Source organism: Chlamydotis macqueenii, chromosome 6 (assembly GCF_036417535.1).
Source record: "Chlamydotis macqueenii isolate bChlMac1 chromosome 6, bChlMac1.mat, whole genome shotgun sequence".
Taxonomy (NCBI): Eukaryota; Metazoa; Chordata; class Aves; order Otidiformes; family Otididae; genus Chlamydotis; species Chlamydotis macqueenii.
The window spans coordinates 41789897-41806114 of NC_141561.1; the positions used below are offsets into that span (position 1 = coordinate 41789897).

At 46.1% G+C, this 16218-nt stretch overlaps 1 protein-coding gene across 7 annotated transcripts in view; it reads left to right on the forward strand.

Moving 5' to 3' along the window:
- Positions 1-14955: 14955 nt before the first annotated feature.
- Positions 14956-16218, forward strand: part of HDAC4 (histone deacetylase 4) — a 255508-nt gene continuing 254245 nt past the window's right edge. For all 7 annotated transcript variants that reach the window (XM_086751531.1, XM_086751535.1, XM_086751533.1 and 4 more), the window contains exon 1: positions 14956-15114. The gene's annotated coding sequence lies outside the window, so the exon portion shown is untranslated. The remainder of the gene's footprint in view (positions 15115-16218) is intronic.

Genomic DNA, 16218 nt, shown 5'->3' on the forward strand with positions numbered 1-16218 from the left:
TCAAAAGCACTTTTACTGCCTGAAGATCTTTCTTATAAAACCTACTGCCTGTGTGGTAAGATTGTTCAAAAAAAGGCTCACAGAGATGCAGAGAACCTCTGCAACCACACCTCAGCTGCTAAGGAAAAAGCAAGGGAGCCGAAAGCCGAAGCAGAGACCTCATTCCTTGACAAGGAAGGTGAGCTGGCCTTCAACGGGAGGCTCTGCGGCTGCACAAGGGAAAAGGCTCCAGCGCTGAGGTGGTGGGCAGCAGCGGGACGGTGGCCGTGCCGCTCTGCTCCTGCGAAAGCAGAAGGGAGGGCGTACGGAAATACCCTAACTAATTCTGGATCGCCAGCCTCGGCTAACATTAGCTTTGTACTTTCTGCTTTCCTCTTTTTTCTTGCTTTTTATTACTTCTAATCTGTGCAAGCACCTCCCCTCTTATCCCCTGGCATCTCAGAGCGCTCAGTGAATGAGAATACTGGAAATATTTTGGGAAATCCAATAAGATCGGAGCAACTGTCTCCCTTACCCATATGCGTGCTGACTCCCTCACAGAACCACCACAGTTTGGGGAGGGAAAACCTTCCCTTACAGAAATCCTGCCGATTCCCCGTGGCTATATCCTTATACATCATATGTCCTCCCTTTTTAAATGCAAAATTCAAGAGCAGGTACTAAGGCAGCTTAGGATAACTGGTCACAAGTTTGGCACGTAGTTCAATTATTTAATCTTTAATTTTCTTTAGAAGGCATAAATGAATTTGCTAATGAGAAGTAATTGATTCCAGTGACTTGATTATTGTTCATTTTACCTGTCCAGCCTCTTCTCCAGGCACGTCACACACAAAGGCCTGTCTCTGATTGTCCCCATCAAGAAGGTGGTTTGTGGGAAAAATTCCTCTCGCTCCAAATATTCATTTTTCCTACCCCAGTAGCATGCTTTAGAAGTGACATCCATACCTAAATCCTATTGACTTCAGTGTTTTTTGGAAACTATATTTAGACTAACTGTTTTGAAAGCACTGGCTCCATTAGGAACGCATGCTAGACATTCTCTCCCAGACTCCTTTCAATGTTTCCCTTCTGTACCGATTATGTCCGGATGCGAAGTTAATCTGTGAAATGCAAGAGCAGCTGTACGAAGGCAGAGCAACGGCTCCGCGAGCTCCGCGCGCTGGCCCCGACTCTGGCTGGTCGTGGATGCTTAACGGCAGGAGCACAAAACCAGGCGTTACGCTGGCTCTGGCAAACTCTCCCAGCAAGCTGCAGCTTAAGTTTACTGACCTAGAGGTTTTTCTCTATTTTTTTTTTATTTCCTAGACCTTTTTGTTCAGCTTACCTTCCATTATTTTGGCTTGCTGCCTTTGGAGCGTGCTCACTTTTCTGGCTTCCACAACTCTCTGTGGTAGTGAAGTCCAGGATTTGCAAGAAAAAGTGCTTTGTTTTGGTTTTTAATCTGCATCATTTTGAGGCTGTGCATCAGACACTGCTCTTGTGCTGTTAGAAGCAGGGACAGCACATTTGCTACCACCATGCACCTCCTGATCCAATGGAGAACGTGAGTGAGATCCAGAAGTCACCACTTTTTTCAGGCAGAGATCCTTTCGGCTCTGAGAACAAGCCATGTCACAGCCCAAATTGCTGCGGGATTCCGCTGGGATTCCTTCCGCTGTGAAAAATAACCATTTATTCCTACCTGTCTGTTCCTATTTTTTACCAGTTTTGAATTCACTTGAGAACCTTTCTTCTAATCCCAGGAGAGATTAATTTCCTAGAAGCCCCTGGCGAGGGAGCTTTTCAGAACCCAGAGTACACGGCAGCAACTAAATTGCCCCTACTTACGCATGCATTGATGCCCACAAAGAATTCGCCAGGAGGCATGATTCCAGCTACCAAAAGCATGCTTTTTTCATCCTAGTTTTCTAATTATAGAATCACAGGATGGTTTGGGTGGGAAGGGCCCTTTCAAGCCCACCCAGTCCAACCCCCCTGCAAGGAGCAGGGACATCTCCAACCAGATCAGGTTGCTCAGAGCCCCATCCAACCTGGCCTGGAATGTTTCCAGGGATGGGGCATCCACCGCCTCTCTGGGCAACCTGTTCCAGATCACAGCGTTGAATGTAATGCTATTACACAGCCTGCACTGCTTTGCTCAGTGTTAAAGTTAAACTCAGTGATAACTAGCTCAATGACTTCCCCTTTGCATTTTTTTTTGTTTTGTTTGAGTTTTTAAATTATTTTTTTTATTTTTTAACCAGACACTTCCCTTTTTCAGAGGCTGCCAGCCCTGTAGTTGGTGTCATCTTATTCCTGGGTTGTCCCTCATCTGTACTGGCGATTAGAAAAGGTAACCCCTGGATGTGAAACCGTGCTTTCTGCAACAGCGAGGGAGAATATTTGGTGTCTCGTGAACGCTTCCGGTATCACCTCTGGTTTATGTGGACCACGTGGGACAGTTCATAGTCTTTCTCTCATTTTGGAATGAGGCGCTGAGGACTAACATGCCTATAGCTGCTCAGTGTGCGCGATGCTGCCGAATAAATTTTATTTCTAGTGCTACCAACTGGTTTGCTACAACAGGTAAAGAAAGACTTTACAGCGTTAGCCCTTCTCCTTTCCAGAAATGCAACCAAGCTTATTCCACCATAATCAAACCTGTGTTTGCACGCAGAGGTGGCCTCTGGAGCTCGTGTGCTGCAGAAAGTTGCTGTCTCGGGATCCTTCTGGGTCCTGTGACCCAGCAGACTGTTCCTTTCACAGCAGCAATGGATTTACATGAGTGTACTGTGGCTTTGTTTTGCAAAGAAAAAAATAATGGCTCTGTTTAAGAAGTGATTTTTAATTTTTTTTTTTCCCGATGCAGTGTAGGAACACTGCTCAGGCTGACAAGCCAGCTCAGTTTCAGACGAGCTGAGTCCTCGTTCTGTCTGCAAAGGGCAGGCTGGCAGACATTTGTTGTACAAATATTTTCAGCGTTTCTTTGAAGCCACATATTTTTTGGGGTTTTCCACCCCCTCCTTGTCCCCATTGTCACTTCACACCCTCCCCCCCCCCGCCCCATGGAGGACTTCTTATGGTTTCAGAAGAGATACCACCAAGCGCTCCTGAACCGCCCTACGAGTGTTCCCAGGGCTGGATTCAATTGACGAGAGGCTCCGCAGCCAACTCCCTTGGACTGCACATGTGTTTATTTAAATGTCAGTGGCCCACACAAGCTGAATACCTATTAGTTAGAGCAGGCATAAAATCCAGAGCACAGCTCCAGTTCGTATTTATTGTTCAAAGTACAGATCCCTTTATTGTTGTCATTTCAGTACCCTTGTATTTATGGTATTATTCAGTCAGCTCTGAGAAGTTAACTAGCACTTTGCAGTGTTTCTTTACTGCAGGGGTATAATATCTGTCTATAATAAATATATAGGTAAGGGATTTAAGAAACAAAACAAAACAGCAACAACATATTGTATGTGAAAACTTTACTGAGCAAATAAAACATTCCCCACCAGAGCTGTGGAGAAAAAAACCAGCGAGCTGGTATCATCTGCAGTCAGCTAATGAGCAGTAGACGTGTACTTGCACTATATTTTTAAACACTTTCTGCCATTCTCCAGCATCTCTGTATCCCACACTCTTTAAAGCTCCCATGCAGGCTGGAAATAAATCGATAAGGGATGTAGCAAGGCTTTTTTTTTTTTTGTAAGGGTTGCTGGGACCTGAGGACTCCAAGGCATCTGGGCTGGGTGTGAGTGCTGCTCTTGTGGTGTTTGGACTTTCTGTGCGTGAAGAATACCAGGAACGCCACTACTTGCAGAGCTGTGCTAGAACAGCCAGTTACTCCAAGTGGGATTTTGGGCTTGAGTCCAGAAAAGCAAAAATGCTTCTTTAAAACCAACTGTAAGGCTGCTATTCTGTGACAGGGGGCTGTCCTGCTTGCTCCTTACGACATATAGGAGACGGGATGTATTGGGAGGTGGGATCCTTTTGGCTCGAGGTTGCTGGTTTGAATCCCGTCCAGGCTGGTAGTGACGGAAAGCTGCAAACCTCCAGTGGTTATTCAGTAACCGATGCAAAATAAGTTGGTGGTCTTGTTCCAGTTGTTGGCGGTCAGGTGTGTGCATCACAGAAACCACCACTTCACTTGGCATCCGCGCCGAAAGCTGGAGCAGACAGACCAGCGATTGAGTCTACAGAGAAGGGCACTGAACAGCCCCTACAATTTTAGGATTAAGTCTTCAAGACTGCTGTTGAGAAGGGCTGGCAAGACAGTCGGAGGGAGCCTGCTCTGCCCCGTAAGGGGTTGCTGCTCCTATGAAAGGAAGTCCAGTACCAAAGGCTGTCGGCTTTGCGTCTTGCATGAGAGCTGCATTCTTTACTGGATAAATTAAATTTTGATGGGCAAGCTGCCCTGCAAAAGCACGTGTGGTAGAAGAGCTGCAAGCAGATATTCTGCCGAAGGTGTGCAGCTGTACCTTGCACACTGTACAGTTGTGTATTAAATGCTAATGATGCTCACGCTTTTAAACTGGTTTCCAGGTCTGACTGTATGATTTCTGTATGAGGAGAAACCTCAGGCTAGATTTTCGGACCATGACTTCAGAGAAGGTTTTGTAGACAGTCAGGCTCTTAGTGAACAGAGCTGCCAGTAACTGAGGCACTCAAAACCTGATGGATGCCCCTGGGAATTCAGCTGCGAAATATGACAGAGATCTTCAGAGAACGTCTTTCACAATGTCACAGGAGCCCACCTTCTAAAATCCTCAGTCTTGTGGCAAGATCCATGTGGCCGTGCACGGGAGAAACGGGTCTGCCGTAATACAGTCACACCCAAAGTACATTCCTGGACCTGTGTTGGACAGGACACAGGTCTCTGCTCTGACAATTGCAATTCCTTTCCTTTTGCAGCCTTGAAAATTATTCTTTTCCTTTTGCCAGGATATCAATTTTACTTTTGTCTGACTGTAGAGCACCAGTAGCAAGGCCCAAAGTCCCTGGTAAATCTGTGACAGTCTCTATTAAGAAAAAGAGGATAATGACCATGCCCAGGAGTTTTATCAGCCACAGCTGTTACCCTGTTTGCTGTAGAAACTGTTATTTGAAATATATGACCAAAATAAACAGCATAGCATCTGTAGCATTGTGGATAATTTAACAAGTCATCTCCCCTGAAACAGATTTACCAAAAGCGAGGTGACGAGAAGTATTTTTGTGCTTTGGTATTGGAGATAAGTGGTTAGGACTTGCAGGGTTTAGAAGAAAATATGAAACTAAGCAACATGCCTCTCCCACTCTTCAGCCAGCCCTCCACTGCCATTCTCCAGTAACTCTTCCATGCCTACTTGCCTTATCTAAAATACGAGTTAGTTCACGAGTGCTGGGTTTGGGATCAGGCAAATTACCACTCAACCTTTGTTCGCTTGACCAGATGACCAAAAAGTAAAAAGCTTTAACACTTTATCTCTTCTCCTTGCTCATCTACAAGCACAGCCCACTTTTGGACTACTATGCTTCCTAAGATATGACTACGGCATCTTATTGCATCTTATTCCCTACATATGAGCCAGAACATATCCTGCCCCTCATCCCAGTCCAAGGCAGAAGGCCGTATTTATTGACCAAACTCACATTTCCCAGCCAGTCCAGTAGCTTTCCTAGAGGTTATCCATATTAGCCTGCCAACGTGTGATGTTTGAAAAGTTTCCATCGGTGTTCATAGCTGAGTCTTCAATGTGCAACAGGCCACCTGCTAACCTGCCAGGGAGCTCCTGATGAGGATGAATCAAGATCCGTGTGCCTCGTCTCTTCGGGTGCCAGAGTATCGCAGTGTGAACAACCTGAACCAATTAAACTGGAACACTACGGATGTGTCCCGTTGCAACATCATCTCTTGAGGAACCGGTTGCAAATTCTTCCTTTTCCAAAAAGGAAAATATATGGCTCTTATTATGCAGTGTGGGTATTATTGATCTATATCTCAATTACTTACATTCAATTTCTGGATTGGTCTCCATTGCCTTGCAGCTTTTTCAAATAACTCTTCAGTTTTAGTTTCCACACTGCCCCATTCTGTCCTTTCCTTGAATGTAGTCCATGCCACCATGGGGTTTCTGCTATCTGCTCTTTTTCAGAATGTGAAGTCTGCCCTTTTTAATCCTTTTTTTATCCTGGAAGAAAGCTAGAGAGACCGCCTGTTCTTTTACAGGCCTGATCTTGCCTAGTGATCCTGGAAGAGAGAAGTAACTCTCCTTTATGCCCGTGTTTTATAGACACAAACACCGACATTTCTAGGGCTGCAGAGGTTTCAACTCTCTGATCTTCCATCATAATATATTATAAATTTTATTTTTAACATTAATGGTTCAATACTCACATCTTAGCTTTCTATTAAAGAACATCTGCAAATAAGCCTGCTAGATTCAGAAGTCCCACCCAATTATTTAATAGTGCCAAACAGTCTGAGTATAACTCTCCAGACTTTCACGACATTCCTTTAACGATTTTGATACCGTTTTCCACAAGCCCATTTCACCCTTGCTATTGTGGACACTTGCACTTCTGTTGGTGTGTCTTGATCTGCTGTGACGTTTTCTAAGAAGTCAGAGAAAGTGTTTGTAACTAACACAAGTTAAGATACAACGGGTAAGGAACAAGCATTAGGGGAAAAATTAAAGAGGAGAGATAAGGGTCTGAGTATTTTCTCTCTTTAGATGTCTCTGTGTTTCTGCATAAAGAGCCGAACCAGTGCTACAGGAATGCAGTAATGTTTCAGCACAAGACCCATACATTCACAGACAGCCTCCCGGTGTCAGCTCCAGACTTTAACTTTCAGAAACTTTCTGGATTAGTTACATGAATGCATTCAGTTATCTTCAGCAAGAATGGATCTTGCTTCTTGGTAGACTTTATTCTAATGCTCTACTCTGCTTTCTGAGTGCATCCACTTGACACTTCTGTTCGTGTATTCCTTCTTTCTGTGCCCATCTGTTTGCCCCTTCTTTACTGGGCGTGCAACAGGAAGGTTTGATCTGAAAAGCTGATACGCCGCGGTCATTGCTCCCCTATAAAGGGGAGGTCTTTTAGTACTTCCTAGCGGGTTCAAATCCAAAACTAGCTGTGGTTTTGGTTTTGTCATAGGAAAGGGAAAACAAGACCACTGAGGTTTTGCCAAGCGCAAAACACAGCTACCCAAGCCTTTTAACAGATACACATATTCAGGAAACGCATAGACTCTAAATAGGAAAGCTGTGACCCATATGAAAACAAATGCAACATAGAAAAATGAAACAGAGAAGGAAGAAATTGGATCTTGAAATGTCTGTGCAGTTTTGCCCCCACATCATCTATCAGTGCTCCTTTTAGTTGCAAATTCTTAAAACTGAAATCATCTTCTCTTCTCGACCTTGGTCAAAAACCGTCACTTCTGACAAAACATGATTTATTCTGGAGCAGCACAGAGCTCCTGACCCTGGGCACTGTTGATGTACTTTGTATCCGGATTGGTCTTGGCTTCTGTGCACGTAAAATAAACCTCTTCCCTAACGGGGCTTCGATTGAAGCGTGCTCATCAGCATTGATGCCAAGCGGCCCTCTCCAACCAGCTGAGAGAACTAAGCAGTGATAATGTCAACACGTAGTGGCACAGACGACAGAGAGCCTGTGTTTATTAATCTTGTACAGTTGTGACAGATATTTGAGTTGCCGTTTGCTTTTAATGGAATAGAGCTACAGTAGGCAGAAATTGTCAGCAGCTTTATTATTTTGACACAGCCTAAAGTCTTCCTTCTTCCCTGCAATGACAAAGGTGCCTGGGGACGGTTTGGGTTTTTTTTTGATGCTGTACTGCCTCATTTGTACCTGTAGGTCTCCCACAAAGGGTAAGAAATCCCAGTGCATTTATCCTCGTCTTGCTCTTGGGAAACAATAATATTTCTATTTTACAGATGCAAGACCAAGGCACTTACAAGAAAGAGACCAAATGCAGTAATATAGTTAGCTTTCATTTAATAAGCTCAGTTCGAAGGTGCTCTTCCCCAAGCTACAGTAGGTCGCTACCTTATTACGAAGGCAGCTATTAAGCGCTCCCCAGAGCTTAGATTCCGGAGCGCAAAGCCTCAAAACATCTTGGTGCTGCCTTGCTGGTCCTGTCAACACCAGTCTAAACTTAGACAATGTTCTGGAACCTGAACATCTCTCAGCCCCAAGACTTAACGTCTTGCCTGCTCCCTCAGCTTGTGCATATGTCTTTCTGCCCAGCGGCCTGCCTTTGAGGCGGGAGGGATGTTATTCTATGCCATCGTGACCACGGTCCTTTAGGGAGGCGGAAGGTGCCAGGCAGAAGAGAGAAGTGAGCTTGGATCTCCTATTTCATGAGCGCTTGCTCCGAACACTTGAAAACACTGCCAGCTCAAGGCATCTCTAAAAAGAAAAAGTGAAGTGCCTCTAATTCAGTTTTTGAATGAGCGAGTTGTGGGTCCCAAGTGGGTGGCAGAACCTCCCCGCAGGCCTTGCTGATAGGATGTATTTAAGACTTTCTCTTGTGTTCAGCATTCCCTGTAGACCAGCTCCAGGCAGCTGCATGGAGAACGCGCAGAGCTCAGGCTGCTCGCCATGCTGCCCGTTACGGATCCGTTCTGCCACGTGCTTTGCCTGCGAATCTCTTTGCACGCTCTCCCAGAGAGTCCTGGGTCCCAGAGCCCTGCTTTCCCTCCTGGGGCTGTAATTGTTGGCTTGGCTTTTTCATTCGAGCTTTGTCCCAAAGTGGATTGGATCTGTGGAAGGAAAGGCTCCAAGTACATGCTCTGCCAGCTGCTACTTGTCTGTAAAATTTGAAAGTTGCTTCTCCTGAAAGGCAGTTGCTGCTCCTGAAGCCAGGCATTTTTATTTCCATGAGAAAGCGGTAACTGGCTGTAAGATAGTCTACGATCTTATTTTAAAAGGATAAAAATAAGTTTAATTATGTTCTTGCTCTGCCTCAATTTAGCAGCTAGCTGTTCTCTTTTGTGCTCCCCACGTTTTTGGAGAGCCAGTTGACACTTATTTAGGTTGGCACAAACTAAATATAACCAAGCGTTGTGCGAAAGAGCACGCACTGGGTCACAGCTTTGCGAGCCGCAGAAAGCAGCCTTTCTGCCTTTCATTGCAGAGCAAGGGGGTTATGGGCAAAACACAGCTATTCGGAGACAGCTCAATGAAACACACACAACCTGAACAAAAAGTAAGTGTTCCATTCAGCCTGTGAATGCTTGTGAAATTTATTTTTTGCCAGCTTTTACAGTCCACCGCCTTCTCGTTCAATCTTGAATAATAGCTTTGAATCGAGCTGTAAAAGCTTCCGAAGTTTGAAGTCTTTTGACAAGTTAATTTAGCTGTATGGTAAAAAGTTTTTCCCTCAGATAGAATAAAGCCATCATATCATGAACGTAGTAGTCATCCAAGGGAAAGAAAACACCATTAGGATTAGAAATTATGGGCTTTATTGAGATAGTTTGTGGTTTAGTGTCATTTACTATCAATATTTCAGTAGAAAAATATTCTACTCGTCATTCAGCTGGAAGTCAATATCTTCACTTAAAACCAACACTTAGGGGCCAGACTGCACATATTTTTTATTTAAAAAGTAACTTGTTGCTTTTTCATCAGTTTTCTTTTTTTTTCCCCTTTCATTTATTTAGATGTTAATTGTTTTTCACCCTATATCATGCAAGATGTCTTTTTTTTTTCTGATTGAAATAAACAGACTAGAAAAATTAATTATTATTTCCTTTAAGATTCCTGCTGTAGAGATGCACACTTTTCTCCTGGGAGCTGCCATGGATGAAAATGGTTTGTTTTTTTTTTTTTTAACATTAAGAATCAGGAAAAGATCACTGGTAAACTAAGTGTACCCAACAATTATTATAGCCTCAGCTTCACAAAGATTCCGTATTAATTTTAGACTTATTTCTTGTTTATGTCTAAATTTAAGCCTTCGTGTGCCACTAAAATTGACTGAACTGAAAAGAGAGTTGAGAGGGAAAAGAGATTTATTTCGCCCTTTCAACTTTTCAGTTTAATCAAGAGGGATGGTGACACTGTAAGAACTTTGGGATGGTGGTTTGTAATGGCTGCAGAACATTTCCTCTCTATACAATACAGTTGAGAGCATAGCTGTTATCGCTAAATAAATATGTTTATAAAAATCCAGCAAAAATGGTTCAAAATGAATTTTAGCAAGGAAACTTATTTTAGAATTGCATTGTACTTAGGATGAAATGACTGCTGTAACAACCCAATGTATCTTCATTAGCAGTCTTCATACACAAGCTTTTTTGGTAAGTTTTCTGCTTTTTCAGCTTACCTCTTCCTTATACTGACTATTCAAACAGCAACAACATGAATTTCCTTACTGCAGCTCAAAGAAGAAAGCACTTGCCCCTGCTATCTAGGCTGCTTGCTTTTTTTTTTTTTTTCAAGTGGAGGACAGGGACTGGGTTTGCCCAAGACAACAGCAGTAACTTATTTCTTAGAGACCGGCTCTTAATGCTTCAGAATTTAAGCTTTTCAGTCCTTGAGTGATGAAGACTTGATGAAATGTTGGGTCTGCAGACAAGCTGGAAAATAGCTTCTGCACCAGCCACCCCCTTAAGTGGAGGAGAACCACCTTGTTCTCCTGTAGAGCTCACATTAAGCCAGACAGGACTGCTCTGCACAGAAGACAGATTTTTGTAGCACAGCAAAAAAGAGAAGTCTCTCTGCAAGAGCATCGTTCAAAGATATAAGAAGGAGTCCCAGTCAAAGCAAAATTCACCAGGAAAAAAACAAAAAAAAAGGTATGTCAAAGGAAAATGCAACGGTGGGGCGACATAAATTTAACATCTTCTGTTCCATTACAGCTGCGTCTTCAGTCTGGTTGGTTTGTTTGGTTTATTTTCTTTTTTGATGGTAGAAAGGAGTAAATCAGTATGATGTAGGAAGGATGCAGAACAGATGGGAGTGGGAGATTAAGCAAAGATGGGTGGCTGGCGGGAGATAAATATGGAAGGAGAGCAATGATGGCAACCTAACTGATCATGGGGAAGAAGAGAAAGCAATCACCAGGTAGACACTTGTGTCTCGGCTTGACCCTCTCCAAAGAAGCAAGAGGCATCGGCACTTGGAGTAGGCCTTCAGCAGCTAGGCTCTAGAGGAAGTTCCTGCTGGCTTTCTTCCTAACTTGACACTCCTCTTTTTTTTTTTTTTTTTTTTTTTTTTTTGGCCAAGGAGGTGGTGGGAGAGGCAGGATTAGAGTGGAAAGCTGAGGCATCCTATTTTACTTTCACCAGATCCATGTGACTAGAGAGGGAAATTAGCTGGAGTGTTGTGATGGCTGTTTCCTGCTTAAGAACATAAAAAATGGAATCATTTTTGACAAATAAGAAGTAGAATTCAGCTAAAGATAAGGTGGAGGTAGGTGGGAAGCCCTGTAATTGCATTTTATTTAAATCTTTATGAATTAGCTCTGCCAATTTTTTTTTTAATTTTTATTTTTTACTTCAAATGGCTTCTGAGTAAACTTTTCAGCTGCAATTACAGTAAGAAGAGACTGCTATATACAGTTGGATTTAACATATAGGAAGAATACTTTTCCTTGCTAATCTCTGAGCTCTAATTTACATGAACAATGAGAAGGTTTAATTTTCTGTTATTATGCACAGGTTAGCCTAGACTGGATATTAATAGCTGCACGTATTCACACCCACAACCGCTAGTACTGCATCAATCAAATTTTGAAGAGAAAACTTACACTCCATGGCAACTTTTAGGGCACAATTTTCTTCTCTTGTCTCCTCTTCTTAAACTACTTCAGCAACACAGAAAGCATTGGAGGCAACTGATGTGGCCAGGCAAGTAGCCTCTGCGGTCCGCAGCCAACGGAATGGATCTTCAGTACAACTTCTAGCCTTTAATGCTGAGGGTACGGGGACAGGGGACGCAGGTGGGCGACACGAGAGGTTGGGGACCTCTAGGCTCCGTTATGTTTGGAAGCTGCAATGACTACCTAGGAAAAATGTTGTTTGTAACCCACCCTGGTGACCAAAGCATCTCCCAGCCATAGCAGAGACTGGGAGCGGCAAGGGTCCGCAGGCGGTTCCTACGCTGAGCACCCATCATTAGATCCACTGAGGAACCTGTAGCCTTTGTAAATATTACCTTGTCAGCTCCACAGTCGACATTAGTAAACTTCTAGTCCTAAAGCACTTACACCCATAGGTCTCTTGACACTTAAAAATAATTTAGAAGCTTATTTATACACACATACATGAGAGCACACAAAGTGGCCCTGAATAAAGATAGCAGAACAACCATATGAGGAAACCTAAAACCTCACCAACCAAAGAACAACAAACAAACAAGCCCACAAGCCAATATAAGCTAAAAATGAAAAAAAAAAAAAGGGCTTTAGCTTTACGCAGAAGTGGTACTCTTCATGCCAGTGGTGTTTTTAGGTGCATATTACAGGGAGAATATTCCAAAACTTCCAGCCTTCTGCAGGGCAGGCCATGCTGCCTGTATGCTCGAGCTCAGCATAATCAAAATGTAACGTTCGTTAGAAGTTGACAGTAATAAATTAATCTCTTAAAAATAAAGTAAGACTAGAAAGCTGAAGTTAATGAGATGCCGTTACCAGTGGAACTGTCAGAGTAATTCTGACCTCTGCCAAGCCCTGAGCAAGTTGTTCACAGCATGGGGAAAAAAAAGGGAACTGTAAAGGTCAGATCAGTATGGCAAGGATTTTTAGATGGGTGGCCCTTTCAAAGGGAAATGTTGTTGCTAAACATCTCAAAAAGGAAAAAAGAAAAGGAGTGGTGTTTATATACTGCCATGTATATGTAAATTTTGAGGGAGGGACAAAGTTGTTAGCAATTCTGGTCAGATCCCAGGATTTATGTAAATCCAGATGGCTGAACTACAGGAGTTCATTTTTCTTTAAGGAAAATCTGGAAGTTTAAAAACAATTTAGCTAGAGCCAATTAATCAAAACCACCAGAAGTGTGCTGGGATGGCTGCCTACCAATAGGAACGTTATGTTTCATATTGTCTTAATCAAGGATGTTAAGAAACTCCCTGAAAGCAAAGTGGGAAGTCCCCATGTATTTCATGGGCTATGAGTACCCCATGCTGACTGCGCTCTGGGACCTAGGACAGACTCCCAGGAGAGGTGTGAATGCAGACTGCTGTGCCCAGGCTGGGACCTTTAACTCTGTGCACGCCAACGGCTCCATCTTTGTGAAGCAGAACTACTTGGGTGGGAGAGGTTTGAATGCCATGTAGATGACCTTCCCCTCAGAATGGAACTGAACAGAAAAGGGGTCATCTTCCTAGGACTACTGCGGTAGCTTACTGTCAAAAAAAGTTTAATGTCCATCGTAAAAAAAAATGAAAGAGTAAGGTTTGATGTTTTGTCATTTGAGACTTAGGCTTTGGCGATCCTTTCAGTGAAGCCTGATGGTTCTCTCATCCATCTCAGGCATGATGTTCCCATTAGAGCAAGCCTCACAGGTACTCCCTGGCACAGCCTGCTCACACCAGCCAATACAGACGCTGAAATATTTTGCTTTCCCCGATACGGAACATTTGCAGTGCGACTTCTTCGTTTCAGGCATTGTGCTAGTCAAAGGTAAGTCAACAAAACGCAAGTGATGTGAGAGGCATGCCAGCCGTGGGCTTGGCCCGTGAAGAAACTGCAGCTAGAAAAGACTTGACAGTTCAATAGGGTAATTCTTTTGAAAAAAGAAAAATCAATTAAATGTTGAATGGTTGCTAGCAAAACATGAGTAGAGGTAAGTATGTGGAAAAATTTATTTTTATCTATTTATTTTTTTTTACTTTTGGTAATTCAGGCAAAGTTTTGCAAAGATTTTGAACTATGCTCTTTTAATTTTTTGTATCTTAATTGAGCTGTTTTCTATCCAAACCAGTGCACTCAGCAGTCATTTTTTATAGTCAATACTTGATCGATAAAAAAAAAACACTTCAGGAGTAGGATCTTGGATGCAGGAAACTGACCAAAAAAGTTTCATATTCTATTAAAATGCTATATGTCTAACGTGGATTGCATTTTCTATGGTATTTTGAGTTAATCCGTGTCCGTTAGTATCCCGAGAATCAAAAACCCATAGTTTCAGCTACGTCAAACTACTAAGGCAAGCAGGCAAAAAAATGCACAACTTTTCTTGTTACAGGTGGAAGAATTAACTTCAAAGGAATGCTTCACCTCCGCTGTTTCTCTGCTAGTTCTGTCCTCCACCTCACGTTTCCCATAGCCAAATTAATCTTCCTGTTACGCTTCCACCTCTCAGCAGATACAGATGAAACTGTGGAGGAAACTATAAGCAGCAGTGGTCAAGGAGAAATGGGGAGGGGGGGGAAAAAAGAGTTGTTGCACTTGCGTGGCTTTCTGGAAACAGCTGCCCAGTGCTGTGGGGAGGACTCCTCACTTCGTGCTGTGGCTATGACACATGGCGCTCGAAGGCGCTGGGGAAGCAAGTGCTCTGTCACGCCCTGGCTCCCCTCCAGCCGTTTGTGCAAAGTCGCGTTTTGGCACGGAGATGCGGCTGCTGCGCCCAAGCTGGCAACTGAGGGGACCTGGCCCACCTGGGCCTCCAAGGCCGAGGGGACCCCGTCCACCTAGGGCAGCCGGCCTCGGAGCCCCCAAAGCCCACCCCGGGCTACCACCTCGCCCCCGAGGCCGGCTGCCCCGGCACGGGCTGGGCTTTCCCCGCCGCTCTGCCGAGGGGGCGGGGGGCCGGCTCCGACATGGCGGACACCGGCCGGAGACCCCCTGGCCGCGGCGTCGCCTAGGCGACGGGCTGCGCGCCACGGGGCGGGGCCGGGGGGGGCAGGGCGTGGCCTGATTGGTTCCCTTCCCCCTGCCGGGATAGGAAGGAGGCCTGGGGGGGGAAGGAGAAATGAGGGAGCCGTGTCTATAAATAAACCGCGCTTCCTGATTGGCCGGAGGGAAAAATGGTCGCACCACGTGACTCTCCATCTAAAAATTCCAAGATGGCGGATCCCGTCATGGGCTGAGTCCGTTGGTGGCGCGCGCCGCCGCCCTGTCCGCGCCCCGGGGCCATCGCCGCGCAGCTTTCCCCCGCCTGGCCCGCCGCCACCCAGGTCAGTACGCGGCGCCCCGCCGCCTCCTCGCCCCGGGCCGCGCCCGGCCCTGCCCTGCCTGCCGCTCCGCCCGGCTGGCCGCGGCGCGGACCCCTTAAGGCCGCGCGCCTGTTCTGCCCTCCCGCTTTTAATTGCGGCGGGGCCTCTCCCGGCCGCCGGGTTCTTAAAGGGAGCGGCGGCGCGCGGCTGTTTTTTTTTTTTTTGCCGCTGCGCTGCGACGGTGAAGCGCGGAGGGTTCCGGACACGGCTGTTGGGGAGGGGAGGAGGGGGAGGGAACGGGGAGGTGATGGGCAGCTCCCGCCGCCAATCGGATTCGTTCATGCGGTAGTGGCGGGTGGATTTGAGGCACTCGGCGGCTCCTGCTGCGCGCTGATTGGGCGGGCGGGCTCCGTCGCTCGGCATGGGGCGTGGCGGGGCGTGACGGGCAGCGCTCCCGCCCACTCAGCGCGCCGGGGCCTTCCCCGCCCGTTCGTTCACTTTTTTTTTTTTTTTTTTTTTTGTGAATGAGGCGGGTGGGGTCGGCGCTGCCGCAAGCTCCGCCCCCTCCCTCCCTGCCCCCGCCTCCCCCGCCCCCCCCCCCCCCCCCCCCCCGGTGAGCAGCGCCGCCGCCTCGGTGCTGCGCGGGGCTCGGCGGGGAGCGATGCGGGCGGCGGTGAGTCCGGCGGGCGGGGGCGGGGGCGGGGAGGGGGGGGGGGAGCAGCGGCGGGGCGGTGACCGGTGCCACGGCCCCTGCGGCGTGGGGCGGGCGGGGTCGACGCCCGCGGCGAGGTCCTGAGGCGTCGAACGGGGCCGCGGCCCCGGGGGTCCGGTTCCTTTCCTCCTCCCCGCCCCCCCCCCCGACGCGAGAGTTGGGGAAAGTTTGTGCGGGGCCGGTTTCGCCTCGCGTCGGGCGCGGAGCTCAGACCTTCGGAGCACCAACCCCCTCAAGGGAGGAGGAAAAAAAAAAAAAATCATTTAAAAAAAAAAAAAAGCTTTTTTTTTTTTTTTTTTTGTAGCTAGGAGGAGAAAACAAGGGGTGTTCTCCTCAGCAGCACCGCGCTTTTCCCAAGTCCTGAGGTAATTTTGGGCTGCAGAAGGCAAAATGACAGGTCCGAGGCGAGGCAG